This window comes from Carlito syrichta, unplaced genomic scaffold (genome assembly GCF_000164805.1).
Source record: "Carlito syrichta isolate Samal-C Ts95f unplaced genomic scaffold, Tarsius_syrichta-2.0.1 Scaffold289086, whole genome shotgun sequence".
Lineage (NCBI taxonomy): Eukaryota > Metazoa > Chordata > Mammalia > Primates > Tarsiidae > Carlito > Carlito syrichta.
This window is the reverse complement of record NW_007233182.1, coordinates 99,960-123,380: the sequence shown is the minus strand read 5'-3', so window position 1 is coordinate 123,380 and position 23,421 is coordinate 99,960. Positions and strand designations below refer to the sequence as shown.

General features: G+C 37.0%; 1 protein-coding gene and 1 pseudogene across 2 annotated transcripts in view; both read left to right on the top strand.

The window, feature by feature from the left end:
- The window catches only part of LOC103256221 (forkhead box protein P2), a 124,050-nt gene that overhangs the window by 8,306 nt on the left and 92,323 nt on the right, over positions 1–23,421 (top strand). The gene's annotated exons all lie outside the window — the stretch shown is intronic.
- On the top strand, positions 10,290–11,662 carry LOC103256222 (annotated as a pseudogene). The gene has a single exon (XR_002481736.1). The product of XR_002481736.1 is annotated as a keratin, type I cytoskeletal 18 pseudogene (transcript).

Below are 23,421 nucleotides of genomic sequence, written 5' to 3'. Positions count from 1 at the left end.
TTATAGACAAATATTTGTGGAATAACCCAGAAGTGATAGATTAATCTACAGAAGTAGAGGGGATTTCCAAAAAAGATAATTTACAAAAAAGAGCTCATTAACATTCATATTCTTTTAGAGCGAGAAGAAATAGAAGCAGTAGAGTATAACAATCAAGTTCACATTTGATTTATAAAAGGAAGTCAAGGAAAGGGAGAAGTTTTCTTTTTGTTGGTTTTTTGTTTTTTGTTTTTTTTTTTGAGTTGAAGTCTCACTCTGTCGCCCAGACTGGAGTGCAGTGGCCGCTCCCAGCCACTGCAGCCTCCACCTCCTGGGCTCCAGCGATCCTTCCGCCTCAGCCTTCCGAGTAGCCAGAATTACAGGCATGCGCTCCCACGCCCGACTGAATTGTTTATTTAATGTAGAGATGAGGTCTCGCCGCCCAGGTGGGTCTCGAACCAGCGGGCTCAGGCAATCCACTCACCTCAGCCTCCCAAAGGCGCGGTGTTACAGGCTGAGCCACCGAACCCGGCTGGGGAGAGTTTTTAAAAGATGAAGTTTGTCAACTATGTCAAGTAGTCTCCATGAGAATGAGAACTTTTATGCATAAACATTGCTAGTTGAATTGCAACATTGATGATTTTTAATCTTCCTCGTTCTTTATTATTTATAATACAAGTGTTCAATAAGAATGGAGAAAAATTATACTTTAACATGAATGTTAAATAGAGAATTAATAAATGTACCTTTGCTTCTCAGATTGCAGTATAAAAAATGTATATTGTATATATAATACTGGGTTTCCATAAATTAAATATGGAAGAAAATTGCTTTTTAGGAGGTCAAATTTTATCTTTTCTTAGCTACCCAAGCACTTGCTTCTTTCTGTAATCCATTAGGATTTTAAGTATATATTCCCTTGACTTCTCTACCTTAACTAAAGTGAGAGGAAAAAAGAAATAGAACATTAATATTGTTATGGGAGCTCTCTATAGGATTTAAGACTTATGCTGTGAATTTTATCTTAAGATGTTTGGAGGTGTTATACAAGCTAAACTGCATGACAAAGTGAAGAATAGAGTCAGTACATGATTAAAGACAAAAAGTAAAATTATTTTGAAATTTACTTACATTTAAGATTCTTTGTGTTTCCTCTGTGGATTCTATTCACAGCTTTCTTTCAACCTGTGTTCTACATTTATACTTATTTTTCTTAAAATTTTTCTGATACCTTCACTTTTGCTACTGCATTTTTTTTCTCTTACCATTCTATTTTCTTTTCTTAACATGTAATCTTGTCCATTTTCTTAATCTCTATTCCTTCGATCCCATATTAATAAAACAGAATTTTTCAATACCTGTAAATAAGTGTGTACTTCTATATTGAACCTAAAAGGTATTCTAACACATCATTTTACTAACAAAATAATAAAACTGTGCTAATTCTGACAATCCAGTATCCCTTACTTAATTCTTGTCTTGCCCTAAGAATAGCTTTCTTTATGCTATTATGAGTGTTAATTTTAATATGAAAACAACTCTACTCTTGAACATCTTAGCTGCTTAGAAATATCTGGAACCCCAAAGCATTTTGTTTAGTGATAGAAATCTCCTGTTACTGATGACATTTATGGTTGCTTTTTAAAAGTCATCATCAGAACAGTTTCATTGTTCCTTAAATTTTTGGTCTGATTTTCCAGAAAACTCATTACACAATGAATGTACAAACTATAAGTGCTTAGGATGGTTATATTAAGTGGTCAGTTCTTCTAAATACATCTTGGGTTGTGCTGATTATGATTATTTTAGGAATGCTGACTTAGAAGCACAGCACTGGAAAAGATCAAACAAATGTGGGATGAGTTGTTCTTTCAAAATACTTAAGTCACCCTACCTTAATATAAAAATTATATAAGCTCATTATAAGAATCTAACATGATTTCAAGTTAAATTATGGTTGGGCACTAAGTTACTTTTCCCAAAGGCACTTAACAAATGCTAATAAATTGCTACAATATAGTGAATTTTTCAAAATGAAAATTATGTTCTCTGATTAGATGGAAAAGAAACTACTCATGAGAACTAATTATGGTAGACTCTTGACATTCACAAGGTATATATGCTGAGATCTTCATGAACCCTCAAATTTAAGAAATTTCCATTCCAAAAAATTGGAGAGGTTTGTGCAGGTGTTCTTTCTTACTGTTCTTATTGTGAATCAAGCTACCATTGTTTTATGCAATGTGTAATATAAGTTTCAATAAAATTTGCCTCATGTTTAATTTCAACTTTTAAAAAAGAAACTGTTTTCCCCCACATCACAGGATTTTCTGCCTCATTGACAACAGGTAGAGAACAGCAAAGTTATCTTGGTTATAGAAAATTCATGGGAGTGGAAGAATTGTTAGCTTATGAGTGCGAGAAGTCAGCAATCTAAAGATCATATCAGTTTTTCAGCTGCCTGGTTGTTTCATGGCTTGAAGAACAGCCAGGTGCATTATCTAGGAGTTTTGAGATCATATGAAAATATTCACAAAAATCCACAACATCCGTGAATGTTAAGGATTCATTTTATCAAATTTGCTATCTAGCCTCTATGAGGTAAACCAAAAGTGAACAAATAAGGCCTCCTTATTTTCATGTTTTGGCATTTCATTAAAGAATTGAGAGGGTCTCCATATTTTAATTTTTTTTCCTCCTTAATTAAATATCTCCACTAGCATCAATAAATTACCTGGAATGTTTCTTCCAGGTAATTGCTTAGTTTGCTTTTTAAAGCATGGTGAAAGACAATGTCTTGGGTATGAAGAGGTCTCATAAAAATTTATCAGATGGACCAGGCACAGTGGCTCATTCTTGTAATCTCAATGTTTTGGAAGGCTGAGGTGGGAGGATTGCTTGAGCCCAGGAGTTCAAGACTAGCCTGGGCAGCATAGTGAGATCTCATCACTATAAAATATAGAAGAAGAAGAAAAAAAAAGCCTAGTGTGGAAACATACACCTGTGGTCCCAGCTACTCGAGAGGCTAAGGTGGAACGATTGCCTGACCCTAGGAGTTCAAGGTTGCAAAGAGCGGTGGTTGTGCCACTGCATTCCAGTGTGGGCAATGGAGTGAGACTCTCAACTCAAGGGAGGAAAAAAGTTTAGTGAATGAGTGAAGGCTTTATTTTAATGGCCATTAGTTGTTGACTAGTTTGGTCCAGGAATTCTGAATTTAGGATTTTATTCCTCAATTGGTCTTAAGAATTAAAGGTCTTAAGAATTAAAGGTCTTAAATAACACCCAGCTGTGGCTAAAAATATTTGAGGGTTGTTTAAAAAAATTGTCATTTGCATATGCCTATTTTTATAATTTTATAAGTATAGACATATAACCTGTAGTGCCTAGTAGTTAAGCATTTTGATAACACCAAATACACAGAAAATTCCTTTGCACCGTTTATAAATTCTTACACTTAAAATTCTAACACTTGAATTGCTGTAAAAGCTGCCACCTTGACATATTCTACTGCTAGTGCTACTGCACGTTATCAAGTGACAAACCAAGGAACACATTGAAGCTTATGATGTGCTGACATGAAGAAAACCCGTTGTCTCACAGACAGACTGAAGCAAATTTTTTAACAGACTATCTCTGTAAAAATATACAAACACAAAAACAAAGTTATTCTCTCTACATTCCACTTTCTTCTCATAGAACCAAGCATGCAATAGATTTTTAAAACATATTAGTGGTTAAGAATGTAGTTTCTCAAAATCTTGGGTATCATTTTTAAAGCTTTCCCTTTATTCTAGGAGAACTGGGAGAAATAATTTCCCTTCATCAGTAACTATCACCATTCCCTCTACACAATATTAAGAAACATTTAAACAATCAATTTTCTTTTTTTGGGTGGGAAGGGAGAGCAAGGTAGTTCTTTTTTGATTATTATTTTTATTTTAAAGATGTGGGGTACAACTAAGGGTGAGGTGCACAAGTGGTCATCGTGCAGATAAAGTTTGGGCACTCTTATTGATGTATGTGTCCCCCTCTCCCCAAGCAGTGTTCCACTTCTGCCATTCCCTTTCTCATAGTATTATGATAAATGTTCAGTGCTGCTTATGAGTGAGTACATGTTGTACTCAGATCTTTATTTCTATGATAGATCACTGAGTATTATAGACTCTAAATCCATCCAAGCTGCTGTGAAGTCCATCATTTTGTTTCTCTTTATGGTTGTGTAATATGCCATCGTGTATATGTGTAATATTCCATCATGTATATGTACCACATTTTCAAATCTAAGAAATTACTTGAAAATCTTTTTTAAAATGGAGATCTGGGGTTCACCTCAGACTACTGAGTTAAAATGTAGGAGGATGAGATCTTTGAAAATCAAAATATTTAAAATTCTCTAGGAAATTCTAAATCAGCTGGCCTACAGAGTAGTATGTGGAAACCCTGAATTATTCTTCTCTTCTGGAATAGGGAGGTGGTTCTAAGCCTGAATCACTAAACCTGCATTATCCTATTAATATTCTGTGTCATTTTCCCTCTCTGGGATTCAGTTTTCCAACCCATACAATGAAGAGGCTAAACTGGTGATATCTCAGGTCCCTTCCAGATTCAAGTCTTTAATATTAACTTAACATTTTGCTTTGCTTGTTTGTTTATATATTTATTCTTTACATCTGAATCAATTAGAAAGGACCCAGAGTAGATTGTTGGAGACACCTCTCTCCAGTCATCCTTTTCAGGATTATTTCCAACAATAGTGTCACTTATTTACTTACTTACTTACTTACTTACTTACTTACTTACTTACTTACTTACTTACTTATTTGAGTCAGTGATCTCACTCTGTTGCCCAGGCTGGAATGCAGTGACACGGTCAGAGCTCACCACAGCCTCAACCTCCTAGGCTCAAGCTATCCTTTTGCCTCAGTCTCCCTAGTAGCCGAGGCACATATACCACAACCAGCTAATGTTTTGATTTACGGAAGAGATGTGGTCTCACCATGTTGCCTAGGCTGGTCTTAAACTCCTGGGCTCAAGCAATCTTCCCTTCTCAACCTCCCAAAGTGCTGGGAATACAGGTGTGAGTCACTGCACTGGCTACAAATTTTATTTTTATTATTATAATTTCTCATGAAAAATTATCAGTAATGAACTTATTCCCTCCTTATCTTTAACTTTTTAAAAATTACTAGCTACATCCTAAAGTCCTTGGTATATATCTACTATACTCAGTTGACTTCCCTTGTTAGTAGAAATATCAACAATACCCTGTCTCTATGATCTCTCCCAGTTTTTACATGTTACATGAGCAGCAATATCAAACTACTTATAGTTCCACAATCATTGATTCTTGTCTCCACATGACTAACTTTCCCTTCTTTTTTCTCAATATGTCCTTCTCCACCTTTCCATCTAGAAATCTATTGTGCAACTTTTATATTTTGGTTGTCAACTACTCTGTGAAGTCTCTTGTGGTCGATCCTCTTCCCACCCTGACCAACACACACTATGTAGAATTAATTATTACTTCTATGTTTGTATGATTACTTCTGTGCTTGTGTGCATCACACTGAATCATAATTACTATAAGCTCTTGAGAGAAGGGACTGTGTCTTATTCGTCTTCACATTTCTGGTGTCTGGCACATAGTAGGTTTTGCATACATTTGTGAAGTCCATAGACCAGTGATTGTATATAACTTTATCAAGCCCCTCTTTTCTCCTAGACTCTAAATGAATCTTTTTCAATTGTCTACTGGGTCACCTCAACCTAGGCCAATATGTTTCAAAATGAAGTTATTTACTTTTCCTATATAATTTCATCAGTTCTTCCTGATACGATTCTGTAGACTCTAACCATTAAGCCCTTCAAATCTGTTAATGTCGTATTCTTCTGCCCCAGTAGTGTGAAAATTTTCCTGTTTTTCAACCCCAGCTTATCACAAAAGACTCTTCACTAGACTAGTATTATGCGCCATCATACATCTGACACATTTTTACCATGACTTGCCAGTTTCTAAACATGGTATTTATTCACTTCCTCACTCAATCTCAAATGTTTATAGGTTGTTGTTCTAAATGCAGTCACTGTATAGGTACCATAAACTATACAAACTTTGATTCCCACTTACCTTTGTTCCTTTTTTTCTGTGTTTAGTAGAAAGTCATTCCCACACCCATTATCTAGTTGCCAAACTTCTACACATACTTCCAGAGTCCTACTCCCTAGAGTCTTCTTTGACTTATCAAAGACAAAAAAGCTCTCACAATGCAAATTTGCAGAACATGTATTGTCCCAAATGTACTAGTTACAAGATAGGTTATACCATATTTTACTATAGTTATTTGACTATTTCTGAAGCTCAGTCTTAGCCTGTAAGTACTTGAAGGTCAGAGATTGCATCTTATTTATGTTTATAATTTCACCTTCTAACACAACACTTAACACATGGTAGATGCTAAATAAATCCTCGCCAAATTGAATTGAATTCTGCAAACTCTCTTGCTTCTTCTTTGTCATAGAAGACCAGAGCATCACTTTCATTTAACCCAATGAAGCAAGTTGAAAGCATGATATTTATCAGGTTCTCTGTTTTACTATTCATAGAAGAAACTTGTAAGCAGACATGATTATTATTAGAAGACACAATTCAGGTCCCATTACCCAGCCCTCTTTCACGTTACTAATAAATGTTGCCTTTGCTTCAGTTTGGCCATCTGTCTATGAAATAATACTTCCAATGATTCTTTTCCTGGCTAGATTGCATATGACATACTTATTTAACAATAGCAATTGATTATTTCCTCTTTTATCTTTAAATATTTTCTTCTCTGGTTCTGTCTTCTGGTTTTTGAATTTATACCTACACAAATATTTTCCTTACAGTGAATCCCTTACCTCTTTTTTAGTCTGTTTCTTCTGAACAACATACACTGTTTCATTATTCTATGCTAATCATGCTTTTAACCCTACCAAGTATGAATGACACTTTTAGTAGGCAACTGTAATAAGTCTGCTTAGGAAAATGATATTAGAAATATATATGATTATAAGTAAGATAAATTTTCTCAAATATCAAGGAACTATACTTTCTATGTGATTTATTGGTATATAATTTCATGAGTATTTTGTATCTATTGTTTTAGCCTCATGAATTTTGCATATTTCCACTAAAATATCTGAATTTACAATGAATGTTTTTAGCTGCTCTATTTAGGAATATAGATTTATTTTTGTCATAATACATGAATTCCATAGTCCAGAGCTAACTGGTACAGATGCTTAAGGATGACACAAAGGACCAAGGTTCCTTTTAGCTTCCCATTCTACTTCTGTGTAGCTTTTGTCTTCATGGTCACAAGAAAACTGTTCCCCCTCCAGGTTTTATGCTCATGTTTTAGGCAAAAAGAAAAGGAAGGCAAAAGAGAAAAAGCAAAGTACAAATAGGTGTGTGCCACCTGAACCTGTCACTGTTCCCAGAAGCCCCATTCAGGGGCTCTTTTTCCAACTCACTGACCTGATCAGTATCATATGAGCACCTGCACTTCACCTGAGTCTGGTGAAACTGACTCTGCTTAGTAAGGCATTTTGTCGCACTGAACCAAGCTGGGATCTTTTACTAGAGAAGAATGGAAGGATGAATTTGGGGATAGACAACTAGCAGTGACTGCCAGCAATAGGTTATTAAGCCTGTTAATTCTGACTCACGAAGCCCTAGGGATATGTAAATAGAGATTTTACGGCTTGAGATACTTGAGTGACAACAAGTTTTTTTTGTTTTTTTTTCCTTCTAGAAAAATTTAAAAATACATCAACTTTTATATTAATGTGAGTAAAGTTCAGTGGGTTATAAAGTTCTATTCTAAGTTTTAATGTTTTAAATTATGCTTAAAGTGTTATTAAAGACTCAGTCTATACTCATTACTAGATAAGGCACAACATGAAGTAAACTATGAAAAGATGATTCCTTCCCTCCAGGAAGTTACTACTGAAGGTTGGCAGGGCTGATGAGGCGCCCTGATGGAACATATGTAGGCAATGGAACAAACACTGGTAGTTTAACTAAGTGAAGCATTTGCATATTTTGCCAGTAGAGAAGCAAATGTGTTTTGAAGGATGGTGGGGAAAAAAATCATGGAAGTTGAATTTTTAAAAAGTTAGATTAAAAAATTCATTTGGCTATTGCATATTAGGTTCTGGCATTACTGGAAAGCTTGAGAAAGTCCTTGTATTCCTCCCAGCTGCAGTGAAGATAAAAGACGTTCTATAATTTTCCTACATTTTCTGCAGCAATCTGTATTATACGTGGCTACATTAGAAAAAATTGATACTTCATGGGGCACCTAGAAGAAGGTCTAAGGAAACCTTGCTTTCCCTTACCTTCAACCCCTACTGATTCATCCTGAGTTCCTGCTGTGTTCTAGATTCCCGGTACTTTTCCCCATGATCATTCATTTTGTCCCTACATAAACCCCTGAAATGGTTGATACTGTCCCTTTTTTGCCTATGAGGAATATGATGAGAGCCAGAACGTTTCAGTAAATTTCTCTAGGACCCAGGGTCTAACTTTAGTCATGTCTGGTTATAAGTTTTTTTTTTTTCACTTTTTGGGGGTATATTTGAAATAAATGAGTCATGTCCTTGGGAATTCTCAGTTTGGGGAAAGGTAGAAGGATAGGACAAGCAAAATTATTTCATTCTATGAAGTCTGCTTCTCTGATTGAAGGCTTCCCCATTCTGAGAGAAGAATGGGAGGTCTCTATGCTATAGGTGACTCTGACCAACCAAACCGGGGTTATTCTTGTACATGCTCATCACCACTTCATCCAGGGCACTATGAGAATAAGAATTAGTCATTGGTTTGACTCTGAGATACTGTAAACGCATAATGATTTTTAATAATCCCCCCTCTCATAATAGGTCTTGCGTGCTTTCTAGTAATTATCCAGAATGAAATTAAAATGAACTTAGTCTATCTTCTTCTTTAAACTTGGAGTTTATGAAGTTCATGCAATTGGATTTTGTCTTTTAAATTAAAAAATAATGTAATGAACTCTTCTTTAGAGACACATCAAAAGTTAGAAAACAAAGTAGGCCAATAGCCATATTATTTTTATTCTCTGTAGCAAAATTGTTATTTTTAAAAGAGTTGTCTATCTATTTTTTATCATCTCCTCATATATGTAGTTTCTTCTCATTTTATTTTTAGTATCGATTTGCAGTAAGGCATTTTGTGTCTCTTTAGGCCTGTAAGCTCAAGCCCTAACACCAGGCAGATATAGGGTAGACTGAGTGCAAGGAAGCAAGGAGGAGTGGGAAGTATACTGTACATTGAGAGCTCATTTTTTTTTCTGTAGAAAGTATTCCTTTCTTACTCCCTCCCTGCTGCCCTATCTGTCTCCTTTCCTGCTTCTTTCCCCCCTTCCATCCAACCTTTCTTTCTTTCTAATTACACAGCTAAAAACAAACAAAAATCATCCCACTTTTTCATCCAGCCCTCAGGTCTCATTTTGCAAACCCCTTTATTAAATACTAGAACATTTAAACTACTCTATGAAATACAGAATTACATGTACGTATAGTGCATAAGACACCGGTATTTTCTAATTAGTGATTTCTGAGTCTTTGTGGATATCAGAACTTGGGAAACAATGTGTATTATGCTCAAGTTTTCAATGGAACACTAATAAATGGGTTACTTAATGCTAAGATGTATCTTGTCATCACTAAAGAGTCAAAATAGCATTAATTCACAATATAATGTTAGTGCAAATTTCTTTAAAAGAAACACCTGTTATAAGAATAATTGATCATAAGGAATACTTTTGAGAACCAAATTAGAAACAATTATGTAAGTAACTAATATGACTATGCTATTTGGCATTCTCATTCTATAATTTCTAACACTACCATTCTAAAGCAGAGGTGGCTAATATAGTTTTTTAGCCCTACCTTTTGCTTACATTCTATTCAAGTAGATATTTACCTAATAAAGAGTGTTTAGAAGAAATGTAGAAATAAATTGAAGCGTCTACCCTATAGAATTACATATGAAACAAATGATCATCATGTTACAGCGAAAAAACGCAAACTAAAAACAAAACAGTAGTATGATTTGCAAAACTGGTTTATAGTATTTCCATGTATTCAAATGTACATCCCCAATCAATCCATCAAAGAAACATGACTGACTGTCCTCAGTGTGTTAGATACTTTGCTAAGCAGATACCAGGTAACATAGGCGATTCAAAGATATTTCTATCCTCAGGGAGTTGACAAGCTGGCTAGATAAAAATTCATGATAGAACGTGAGTTCTACCGTCGGGCTCTCCTCCGCTGCCACCATGAGCTTCACCACTCGCTCCACCACCTACTCCTCCAACTACCGGTCCCTGGCCTCCATCCGGCCACCCAGCTTGTGGCCCACCAACAGCGCAGCTAGCGTCTATGCAGGCGCCGGCGGCTTGGGCTCCCGGATCTCTGTGTCCTGCTCCACCAGTTTCCGGGGTGGCTGGGGTTCCGGGGGCCTGGCCACGGGGATGGCCGGGAGTCTGGGGGGCATCCAGAGCGAGAAGGAGACCATGCAAGAGCTGAACGACCACCTGGCCTCCTACCTGGAGAGGGTGAGGAGCCTGGAGACCGAGAACCGGAGGCTAGAGAGCAAAATCCGGGAGCACCTGGAGAAGAAGGGACCCCAGGTCAGAGACTGGGGACATTACTTCAAGACCACCGAGGACCTGAGGGCTCAGACCTTTGCAACTTCTGTGGACAATGCCCGCATCGTTCTGCAGATGGACAATGCCCGTCTTGCTGCTGATGACTTTAGAGTCAAGTATGAGACAGAGCTGGCCATGCGCCAGTCCGTGGAGAGCGACATCCATGGGCTCCGCAAGGTCATCGACGACACCAATGTCACCCAGCTGCAGCTGGAGACAGAGATCGAGGCCCTCAAGGAAGAGCTGCTCTTCATGAAGAAGAACCATGAGGAGGAAGTAAAAGGCCTACAAGCCCAGATCGCCAGCTCTGGGTTGACCGTGGAGGTAGATGCCCCCAAATCTCACGACCTCAGCAAGATCATGGCGGACATCCGGGCCCAGTATGATGAGCTGGCTCAGAAGAACCGAGAGGAGCTGGACAAGTACTGGTCCCGGCGGATTGAGGAGAGCACCACAGTGGTCACCACGCAGTCTGCTGAGATTGGAGCTGCCGAGATGACGCTCACAGAGCTGAAACGTACAGCGCAGTCCTTGGAGATTGACCTGGACTCCATGAGAAACCTGAAAGCCAACTTGGAGAACAGCCTGAGAGAAGTGGAGACCCGCTACGCCATGCAGATGGAGCAGCTCAATGGCACCCTGCTGCACCAGGAGTCTGAGCTGGCACGGACCCGGACAGAGGGCCAGCGCCAGGCCCAGGAGTACGAGTCCCTACTGAACATCAAGGTCAAGCTGGAGGCTGAGATAGCCACCTACCGCCGCCTACTAGAAGATGGAGAGGACTTCAGTCTCAGTAATGGCCTGGACAGCAGCAGCTCCATCCAGACCATCCAAAAGACCACCCGCAAGATAGTGGACGGCAAATTGGTGTCTGAGACCAATGACACCAAAGTTCTGAGGCGTTGAGGCGGCAGGAACGGGGCGTCCTTCGGGGAAGCAGGAAGTCAATAAAAAGTTCAGAGGTCAAAAAAAAAAAATTCATGATAATATCCATTATTCTAAGTAATTGTAAACAAAACTTATGGTTTAAGGTTAAAAAAACTGTTTGACAGTTATGGCTTTTTAGAGTGTTCCATGGAATAAATTGGGTTTCTCTTTTTTGTGTGTTTAGTGAATCAACCATCACTTATAGATGAGCACAATAAGCTTTTCTTCATTTTTGTGCCTCCTGAGGCTCTGTATGTGATTCTTCAAAACCCAGCTTAGAACTGAGTTTCAGAATCTAAGAGAGATATTGAAGTATGAAAACAAGTAATATGATAGAGATAATTAAAGGGAAAGTGGGAGGGGCAGTCACAAAAGGAACTTATAAAGGAGAGAATAATGTTTTACAAGTATTTTAATAATTTCTTTACATTATAAAAATTAGCATGCCAAGGATGGTAGACATTTATTTTCCTTCACTTCTGAGTCCAAGACAAGAGTAATAAGTTCTCTGATTTAATATAGGAGAAATCAAGATACATTTCAACAAAAAAAATCTCAGTAACTTATATTTACAAGAAAATTAACCTTCCTTATGTGTTACATGTCAAAAGCTTTAGGTATGATAATAAGCTCATTTTTCCTTTAATAGCAAAAACAAAAAGAAACAAGAGTATTTTAAAATTTGGAAATTTATGACTCATTTATCCAGGTTAAAATATTCTGATACTTAGAGAAAAGTGAAATTTGATGTTAGAATATTATACAACGTACATGTTCATTACATACAAATACAGTTTTTGTTCCATTATATTCCTCATGCCTCCATGACATGCCAGGCTATCTGTTTAGACTACTTTTCTTTGTGCTCAATTATATATGTAAGGTTTTTAATGAAAAAAAATAAAATAAGAAATATTTAGGTACATAATTATATAGAGGTCAGAACTGCGAAAATTGCTTTTCTCATAATCACCATAACTTAGCTTTATTGCCTAAATTATATAGTAATAAAATTATTGTTATACTTCTAGATTAACAAATCTTGGTTCTTGGTAAGGAATTGCAATATATTTATCTAAATATAAAATTGTTCTCTTCTTTTTTCATAGTTACTTTTGAAACACTGTTTTCCTAATATGTTTGAAGCCTTGCGTTGAAGTTTTTTCCATACTATGAAATTTGGGGGTGGGAGAAAACCGAAACATTATTTTAGGAAAAAATCCTTGGTCCTATGTATGTGTCCTAATAGCTGTTATTCATTCACGTGAATTTTTGTGAGTTATGGAAAAGGATCTAAGAATCTAGGGCTAGGAGTCAGAATACCCAAGTCTTAACAACACTTTTGCAAGTTTGGAGTGCTTGGACAAGTCATTTAACTCTCCCGAGCCACAGTTTTCTCTTTTGTGAAGAGGATTGCTAAATAATGTACACAAAAATTTGAGCTTCAAATAATTTGTTTAGTAGTGTATTCTTCAAGTATTATGGGTGCTCTTGTAAAATAAAGTTCTGAATGAAATACTGAATAAGGAATTTAGCCATTTAATGTTTACCTTTTCAGTGATCGGCAGCATGTAAATAAACACCTCGGCTTTGTTTGTTGCTCCAGTTCATTACTTTGCATGCTCATTCATTTTTCAGGAAATAAATAGCATCTTTAGAAATCTATAACTTCATTTCCTATTCTTAATAGAAGATTAAAGAGAGACAGTTTTGTTGACAGATTACATGGGTATCTTATATTCCACGAGCTAGAACAAGCTGAATAATTTAAATGCATGAACTAGAAGAATATGTAACAAGAATGAACTGACTTCCTTTCTTGATGACTCTAAGTATGTGCTTGAATACACATAAAATAAGCTGGATCATTTAAAAGATGAAAGTGCATTTCTGCTCATTTCAATTTTGAAATGTTTGTTGACACATAAATGGAATCCAGTTTTTAAACGAGAACTAGCCAAAATATGCCACAATTATCTAGGCTACCAATATATTTCCAGATGATCTGTGGAATTTTACTTTTTTCTCCATTAATGCATTTGCTATTGATTCCCTGGTTACGTTCCTTACTGAAGTTTTCTAGACATAGCTTGTTGTTGTTTTAAATCTTTTTGTATAAATAAAATGCCTGTTATGTAATGAACAAATATCTAGAAATAAAAATCTGTACTATCATGTCAGTAACTGGGTGCCAAAAAGTAAGGAATAGCATTATTTGGTATAATGTTTATCCCTAATTAATGTTAATCAAATAAATATTAAATATGGCTTCTACAGAGCTTCTGCAATTTTTAAAGGAAACATTTAAAAATAAAATATCTTGAAAAACTTAGATGCGTGCATTAATGTTTAGAATATCCATATACTCATTCAGATTAGTGTGATGTGATTTGTCCTGCAGCTGCTTCAAATTAAGAACAGGTGTGGAAGACAGATTATGCAAATACTCATATTAATGTAATTGTCAAATTGGTGTGTTTACCATTGTGCTTTTAAAGAGTAGACTGTACTCCTATTTTAAATGTTAATTAGCTTCATTCTTCAGAGCTGCTATTGGGTAATGAAACTTGGTCCTGGCTTAGAAATGAATAATTTCTAGTAGACAGTAGCACAGTTCTAAAATTTAAACATTTTCTATTCCAGTAAACGCTTTTATGTAAAAAATGGCCAGTCTATATTATTTTTAGTACATGAATAGTCGTGATAGTTTTGTAAAAGTTTGAGTTGCTCATGTTCCTGGTCTACTGTTTTCTTTTATCATGGCATATAGTGGTTACTATTATAGCTTTTGATCTCCTTCCATCTTTTCTAACTCAGAACTCATCTTTTCCTCTTTACGGTTTTAAACTCTCAAGAAATAAATTATTTGTAGAAGTTGCATTACGCTTATTTTAATAATAAACTTACCTCATAAAATCTAGTTACTTTCTATTGCATTTTAAATGTTTCAATACTAATTTTGGTATTTTTAACATTTTTGAGAATATAGAATCACCTTTTTCTACTTGTTCATCCATGTTATCTGTATGATGACTTTGTACTAGCCCCATGTCATAGTTCAGACATCTCTGCCCAGAAAAGGACTTCTCTTAATTACTGGTAGCTAGTTTTCTGGGCTCTTCAGTGACAAGTATTTTGAGTCATTATATCTAAGTGAGTGACTAGTGCCAGTGTAAAAGGAGACTGATGAGTCCACCAGACATGTTACACTAGTCACATGCTCCCATTTCTTTTGTAATCATTTTTTTCCTCTAACAAAACAAAGATCCTGAGTTGTACTTTTATTTCACTTTACTGACATGTTTAGTGCTTATTTTTTATATTTGATAATGTATTTATGCTTTACCGTTTCATAGAATAGACAACTGAGGCTTAGAAAGGTTAAATTACATTATCTAAGGACATGTAGCTGGTAGTTTGAGCTGGATGTGAATTCATGTCAGTGTGATTTGAAATTATGTACCTTTTACCCATTTATTGCTGAAAATATATAGACTCTTAATGCTGTTTGAATTTTGCATTTTTGGAAAATGAGATAAAAATATGGGAGATGGTAAGGTATTAAATGTGAGTACTACCTTTTCTTGAATGTCTTATTATGGTATCCAGGTTAATTGATTTTTGGTAAAGATAGAGCAAAGGAAGGGGTGATGGATGTCTGGACTACCCCATGGAAAAGGTCTCCATCACCAGTACCATTAGAAGATCCTACCAGAATGACTCTGATCCCTTTTTATGCCCATGTCTACTACACTCCATTGTCCCAATTTTTTTGGAGGAACTGTTGAAATGGCAATAGGACTTGGCAACACAGTTAGATATTTACCCAGCAATGTGTGAAATAATCTAATATAAAAGAAAAAGGTGATAAAATGGTGGTGATAGACCTCTTAGGGGGTTTTTCTCGGCATTATGAGAATTTTGTGTGAAATAGCAAGAAATTTTCTGTTGCAAGGAGTGATTTTTAAAAATCATTGGTCCTCTTCCTCCAGGTTTTCTCTACCTCACATCAAAATCAGGAAAGACCAAATCACAGCCAGCGATGCCAACAAGATAAGCTTCTATATGTGCAACTGGCAGTGTCTATTTCTCATTAAAGAATCTATCATTTATACTTATTGGCAAGAGAAGGAGCTGCCACTGAGACCAACAGCAGATGAAAAGTAGCTGATCCAAAAGCTGCTGCTGCTTCCCCTGCAGGGATCAGAAGAGGAACTGCCACATCCTCCGATCCCCTCATACTCTCCTAGGGATGACCATGATCTGAATTGCTCCCCCCCTAAGGAGTAAAGCTTAGAGTAAAAGAGATGCTGGTACTCAGTGAATTTGGAAAAAATTAATACTATGATAGTGTTTTGTTATGATAAATAATAGATACAGCAGTTGATCGTCATGCTTCATTCATTGAATGAAGTCTTAATCGAAAAATGCGTTCCCAAGGAAAAGATCACCAAAAGGGAATTAAGGTCATATCTAGTCCACAAATTCCAAGGACATCTAGGATTTGTGTCTCTATGAAAACTCAGTGCCCTACGCATGCAAAACAATAAATGTTTCACTTTCTTCCTACCACTCACTGCTTTCGATATTTCTGATTAGATTGGTGACAAGCACACTTCAGAAATACTTCAAATAGAGTTTCTTCTAGTTTGATACTTAAAAGTATATTTCTTTACAAATATCAGTTAAAGTGAGATTTGTACTAAGAAAAAATTGAAAACCTGTAAATATATCTTTTGTTGCTTTTTTAAGGAAAAAATAAGTTTAAGCAAGTATAATGCTACATAATACATTCACTCTATTACATTGCTATTTCATGCTGGGTATTATTTTCACTTTTATTGTTTCGTAGTTATTTTATTGTTTTCAACTCTTGAAATAAATATGTAAAATTCAAGCTTTATATTAAACAAGAAAAACCTTTGTTTTAAAAATATTAAATCCCTACCCTAAATCCTTGGGCTCAATCTCTGTGTCCATACATTCTTGGACAGTGATTCAAAGTGGAAAATCTAAGATTTATTCTGCACTCAATGTCTTAATTTGAAATATTCAGTATATAGACTTACTCAGATTGGAAGCTAGTTTAATATGTTATGCCAGCCATCCAGAAAGTCATTTCAATAGATTTTGTACCCTGGCATTTGTTTTAGAAATAATTGCATGCAAATGTAGTTTAACATCTGTACTATGTCTCTTAATCCTAACCAGGCATTTTCCATTAGATGTAGTCTGAAAATCACATTAAGAAAACTATATCATCTGTGAAATTATATTCTCAGTGCCCTAAGTAGCAAAGAAAGGGGTGATATTCAGTTAAACCTAGTATGAAGTGTTCTTTTTATTCTGAACCCCAAATTTTAAAATGTTCATTCACATCCTTTAATACTGCATCAGAAAATTGAGCTGAGATCATCTGTTTTCCAAATTTTCTTCTTTAGTTTACCGCAAAACTTTCCTAAAAGTGAAAAATTACTACTATGTCAAATTAAGTTATTTTCTTGCTTCATATTTGGTACTCCAAAATTTGTTTTTGTACCGCTAGTGGCAATGCAATTCAGATAAGTTAAATTTTAGTACTCTTCTGTTCTCAAAAGCAGAATTTTCCAAGAAGAATTTTGATGCAGAACTGACTTGAAATATACTATAATTTACTAGTGTATTTAAGGAATTTGGGAAAGAATAGCAAGGAATAAAGCACATGTGAAGGCATAGAACTGCAACTGACTGAAAGATTTCATATTAACGAAAAGGTATTTATTGCCATCAAGAAACTGCAGTTGCCATTAAATCTTTATTTAAAAGAGTATCTTGAGTTCTGCATGGGTCACTGTTACTGATTTTCTAGCATTAACTGAATAGGCTCCAAATACCTTAGAAATATTTTTTATGTATTTAACGCTTAATTAATACTCCAAGAGAAAAGGCAAGTGGTGTACCCATTTAAGAGTGAGACATTTGAAGCACAGAAAGTCTGCTGCTTTACACAGGACTCTTTTTTTGTTCTTGGCAATTGCTTTATTTCCCTACAAACCGTGAAGCACATGTTACTTTATGATTTTTCATTGAAAACCTACTACACTGTAAGTGGAATTTCAAAGTGAGACAGATAATTGATCAAAATCTAAGAACAATATTATGTAAGGACAATATGATTGAAAATGAACAGAAGAAAGTTTCATTTAGTGAGGTTAATATAAAGGATGTATAACCATGTCATGTTGGACGGATAAAAGGTGGTAACCCTGTGCTTTTATTCAACTAAGGTTCTTACCAAAACCTTAGGTTTTATACATGTGTCAAACTCTTGAAGAGTTGATTTCTGCCTCTCTTTCTGTCCTCATTCCTGCCACCCTCACTTCCCTATAATTATTTTTTCTGACCTTGCTGGACTGTCTGTTCTTCTCTTAATGCATCAGGGAATCATGTGCCTTCAAGAAGACTCCATAAAGTCTTCTTCTTTGGTTTTATATGTTCCCCACTTCCACCCTGCCCCATCTTCCTTTTTTTTTTTTTTTTTTTGAGTTGGAGTCTCACTCTGTCACCCAGACTGTAGTGCAGTGGCTGCTTCCAGCCCTCGACCTGCTGGGCTCCGGTGATCCTTCCTCCTCAGCTTTCCAAGGAGCTGGAATTACGTGTGTGCACTACCACGCCCGGCTGGTTTTTTGATTTATTGTAGAGATGAGATCTTGCTGCCCAGGCGGGTCTCAAACCCCTGGGCTCAGGCAATCCACTCACCTCAGCGTCCCAAAGGCGCAGGATTACAGCTGAACCACCAAGCCCGGCTCCATCTCCCATTTTTAAACTAATGTTCATTTGTTCTTACCTTGTCTAAAATACCCCTTCTCTGTGCTTCTACAATACCTCTGCATACACCTGTCACAGTGCTTATTATGATATTCATCACTAGTAGATTGTCATCCCAGTTTGTCTGTAAATTCTTGGGGTTAGTGATGCCTACCTGACTTAGCACCCTGATTCCTAGCCTAGTGAGTGGTATTTTGTGTACCCATAGAAGTGGGATAAAGTAAAATCTGTTTTATCTATGACATCATTCTTAGATTATGTTAAATTTTTGTATTTCACTTTCCATGTGTTCATAGGAAATCTAGCTACCCATTTTTTTTTTTTTTTTTTTTTTTTTTTTTTTTTGAGTTGGAGTCTCACTCTGTCGCCCAGACTGGAGTGCAGTGGCCGCTCCCGGCCACCGCAGCCTCGACCTGCTGGGCTCCGGCGATCCTTCCGCCTCAGCCTTCCGAGTAGCCGGAATTACAGGCATGCGCTACCACGCCCGGCTGATTTTTTGATTTATTGTAGAGATGAGGTCTCGCTGCCCAGGCGGGTCTCGAACCCGCGGACTCATGCAATCCACTCACCTCAGCCTCCCAAAGGCGCAGGATTACAGGCTGAGCCACCGAGCCCGGCTTCTAGCTACCCATTTTTTTAAAGAACTTAAAATATTCACTTAAATAAAGAAAATATACATAGAAATAAGCAGAAATACAGCTGTCTGTAAGTACTCTGCTGGAAAATCTCATATCAGAAGTATCTATTGACTGCTGCATTCACTACCTCTCAAAATACAATAACTACATCATTTATAGTAGCACTCTGTGCATCTTTTGTTTCTGACTGGCTTTAGGTACACACAAAGATACTTGATTAACATCCCTAGAGATTCAGGTTATATATGTACTCAGTGAACAGGTGTAGGTCTTAGCCTTCTCACAAACAGCAGCCAAGTCATCTGCCCTATCCTTTATTTCAGCCTTACTTGTGGAGACAGCCTGACTCCTGAGTAAGAGGTGTCCATATCCTTTCTATTATTGACTCCTCTGCTGAGATTTCTAACAAGGGTACTAATTAGTGCCAGTTAAGATAGCAGCTTTCTGAAGTGAATAAGAAGAGGATTGATCAAAAACGGTGAAAAAGTCTGTCCTTAACACTGTTATATTCTGTAATCTTTGTTAATTCCCCCATACTTTTTAAACTTAAAAATACCTTATTTTAAAATTAATTTAAAACCTCACTTTAGGAATGTCAGTGGGTTTTATTGGTTAATAGGAAGTAACTTAAAGTCTCATATCCTCCAGATATCTATGGTGTCTGATTGGGGCAATGCCTGCCACGAAACGTTCTTTGTTAACCTAGTCTTTATTTTAATAAAAAGAAAGCTGTTTCTATTTTTTAAATTTAGAATCTATTGAAGAAAAACTGAATGAGTATGTAATGTTAAGTTATGATGAAAATAAAGTACAACCAATATATTAATAAACGGTACTGTGTTGATATATAGTATTTAACATATTTTATGTTGTCATTTTTACATATCAAGTTTCATTTTACATATTAAGTTTCATTTTACAAGCTGACATTTTAGGGAGGGAAACATATATATTTATAAAACTGAAATTATAACAGCAATTTATAATGAGTTCACCAAGTTTGCAAGCAGTGAAAACGGGTCAAAATTATAATTTTCAGTTTTAGTTTTTGTCTGTTTCATATAAATGGATTGTAACCTAAAATTTGCTTCAAAACTTCTTTTTAAAGCTTAATACATTTAATACTAATATTTAATCTTAGTAGATTTAATCCTAATTTTGGCAGAATGATCACTGATTAGGATATGTCTATTAAAATTACTATTGCTAGTTTATATCTTTGGTTTCAGGTCACAGAAATATACTTAAGTCTTAAACAAACAAATGGACTTTATTCAAAGAATGTAGAGTTGCTTACAAAGTACAAGGAAAAGCTAAACAAAAATCTCCTCTCAAAAAGTACAGAAAAGTGGAGCAGGAGCTAATGGCCAGGCAGTTTGAGTCCTAGTTATTAGATTGGATGAACTTCCACACTTTATTATGCAGATGTCACATGCCTGGAGAATGAAACTCTTCTGAGAGGGAAAACTAGCTTAGCTTGTATCATCCACCCACCCTAGGGCCAGTCCCACCAATTTGTATGTAACGAGGTACAGAATGAGGGTAGTCCCCACAGGAAAACATTGGTTCTGTTATCAAAAGCAGGAGTACGGTTTGGGTCGTGAAAATCAGCAGAATTTCTCCTCCCTCATAACTTCAAGTTGTTTGGCCACTTGATAGTTTTGACAATCAGTTTTTTCATTTTTCTCAAAAAACTTTACTTTTTCAACTCAAGACAATAGGGAATTACAGGAAAATAGCACCAAGGAACACAACTATACATAAGGATTCACTAATATATGCAATTATAACTCAATCTATGAGTTAAGATACATGTGAAATATCAAATATATCTTAAATAAATTTGCTTTCTATTTACATAAATACAGTCTGAACTACATTTTTAATGTAAATGATTCCTCTCTTAAGAAAATATTAGCCAGGCTCGGTGGCTCAGCCTGTAATCCCGCGCCTTTGGGAGGCTGAGGTGAGTGGATTGCCTGAGTCCGCGGGTTCGAGACCCGCCTGGGCAGCGAGATCTCATCTCTACAATAATCAAAAAATCAGCCGGGCGTGGTAGTGCGTGCCTGTAATTCCGGCTACTCGGAAGGCTGAGGCGGAAGGATCGCCGGAGCCCAGCAGGTCGAGGCTGCGGTGACTGGGAGCGGCCACTGCACTACAGTCTGGGCGCCAGAGTGAGACTCCAACTCAAAAAAAAAAAAAAAAATATATTAATCTCTAATGTAATTTTTAAAATTTGGGCTGTCAGGTTGAGTTTGTTCCCAGTAATGGTACCAATTAGACATGTGCTTACTAGGTAAAAGAAAATATACTGCTTTTAAAAATTTCTACCAGGCGTGGTGGCTCGAGCCTGTAATCCCACCACTTTGGGAGGCCGAGGCAAGAGGATACCCTGGGCAACTTGCCGAGACATCTCTACCCTAAATTTAAAAAATAAACCAGGCATGGTGGTGGATGCCTGTAGTTCCAGCTACTTGGAGGCTGAGGTGGAAGGATCACCTGAACCCAGCAGGTTGAGGCTGCAGTGGCTGTGAGCATGCCACTACACTCCAGCCTGAGCAATGGAGTAAGATTCTAACTAAAAACAAAAAAAATTATATTGATTTCTGAAGAAAGCAAGAATACAAATTCTAAACTTCCAGGAATCAATTCCTTAAAAAATATTCTCCATGACCTTGAACCTATCACTTTGAATTGGTGGGCCTAAGGAATTCCAACTCTTATGTCTTTATTTATGAGTTGAGGTCTCACGCTGGAGTGCAGTGGCACGATCAGACAATTACAGTTCACAGCAGCCTTGACCTCCTAGGCTCTGTCAGGCAATCTTTCCACGTCAGCATCACGAGTAGCTGGGACTACAGGCTTGGGCCACCACATCTGGCTAATATTTTTTAGTTTTTGTAGAGGCGAGGTTTCACTATGTTGCCAGGCTGGTCTCTAACTCCTGTGCCCAAGCAATCTACCTACCTTGACCTCCCAAAGTGCTGGGATTATAGACATGAGCCACCACACCCAGCCAGGAATCCCCATTCTGAGCACTGTGTTTCTTGCACTGTGCTCTCTTACTGTTCTCACACACACTCCACCACCACCTCCACCCACTAGACCTCTTCCTGGTCTCACTGTCTCCCACGATGAAGAGTGACATCAGACCCTCTCATTACTTTGTATTATCCTCTCTGGCCTTGCTGCAGCACTTGGTCTCTCATTTCTCAAACTATGGCATTTGGTATTTCTCTCAAGAAAGCTACTAAATATCCCTATAGGAAATCACAATATTGCAGTGTTGATCCTTTGACTTCAGTTTAGTCTTCATCGCTGCTTATCAATTGTTTCGTTGGTCTCTAAACACCTTGCTGCGCCTCTAAACACCTTGCTGCGCCTCTCTCTACACCAGTTTTCAGCCTTCACTGTTCCCTTTAAATCCCTCCCTCACACCTATTCCCTTTATTCTCCGTGACTTTACCTCCTACTTCAGCTAGAAAACTTAGAGACTCCCTCTGCCTTACTCATCTCTACTTCTTTTTTTGTTTGTTTGTTTGTTTTGAGTCGGAGTCTCACTGGGTCGCCCAGACTGGAGTGCAGTGGCCGCTCCCGGCCACCGCAGCCTCGCCTGCTGGGCTCCAGAGATCCTTCCGCCTCAGCCTTCCGAGTAGCCGGAATTACAGGCACACACTACCATGCCCGGCTCATTTTTTGATTTATTGTAGAGATGAGGTCTCGCTGCCCAGGCGGGTCTCGAACCCGCGGGCTCTGGCAGTCCACTCACTTCAGCCTCCCAAAGGGGCGGGATTACAGGCTGAGCCACTGAGCCCGGCTTCATCTCTCCTTCTAAAACAGACTTAAATTGAAATCTCTAATTGTGCCCTTTTGTGTTGCAATATGATCTTCCCTGCTCTGGGAGCTTTTCTGTCTGCTCAATATATCCTGCTTTCAAAATAAAAATTTTAAAATGTTCCCCAAGTCCAACTTCTCTTCTCTTTCTCTTTTCTGTGCATGATACCCATCCCTGCTCACCTCCTCCAAGAACTTGTCCTGTCAGCTGCACATTTTCACTCTTGTATCTTCAAAGTCTTCCATTTTTTGGTGATTCTTCCCATCTTTAAAAACAAAAATACCAATTAAACAAAAGTATATGTCTACATTAGTTTTATATTAAACAATTATCTCATTTCTCTCCTTTTCTTTGTTATTAAACTTATCATAAACATCTCATAGCTTGGTTTCTATAATTACTACCATTCAGGGATAGTTACATCAACTATCACTGGCCACTTCAGAAAGTTGTATTCGGTTCTCATCTTGGTAAAGTCTATGAAAACATTTGAGACTTTTGACACTGCCCTTACCATTCCTCT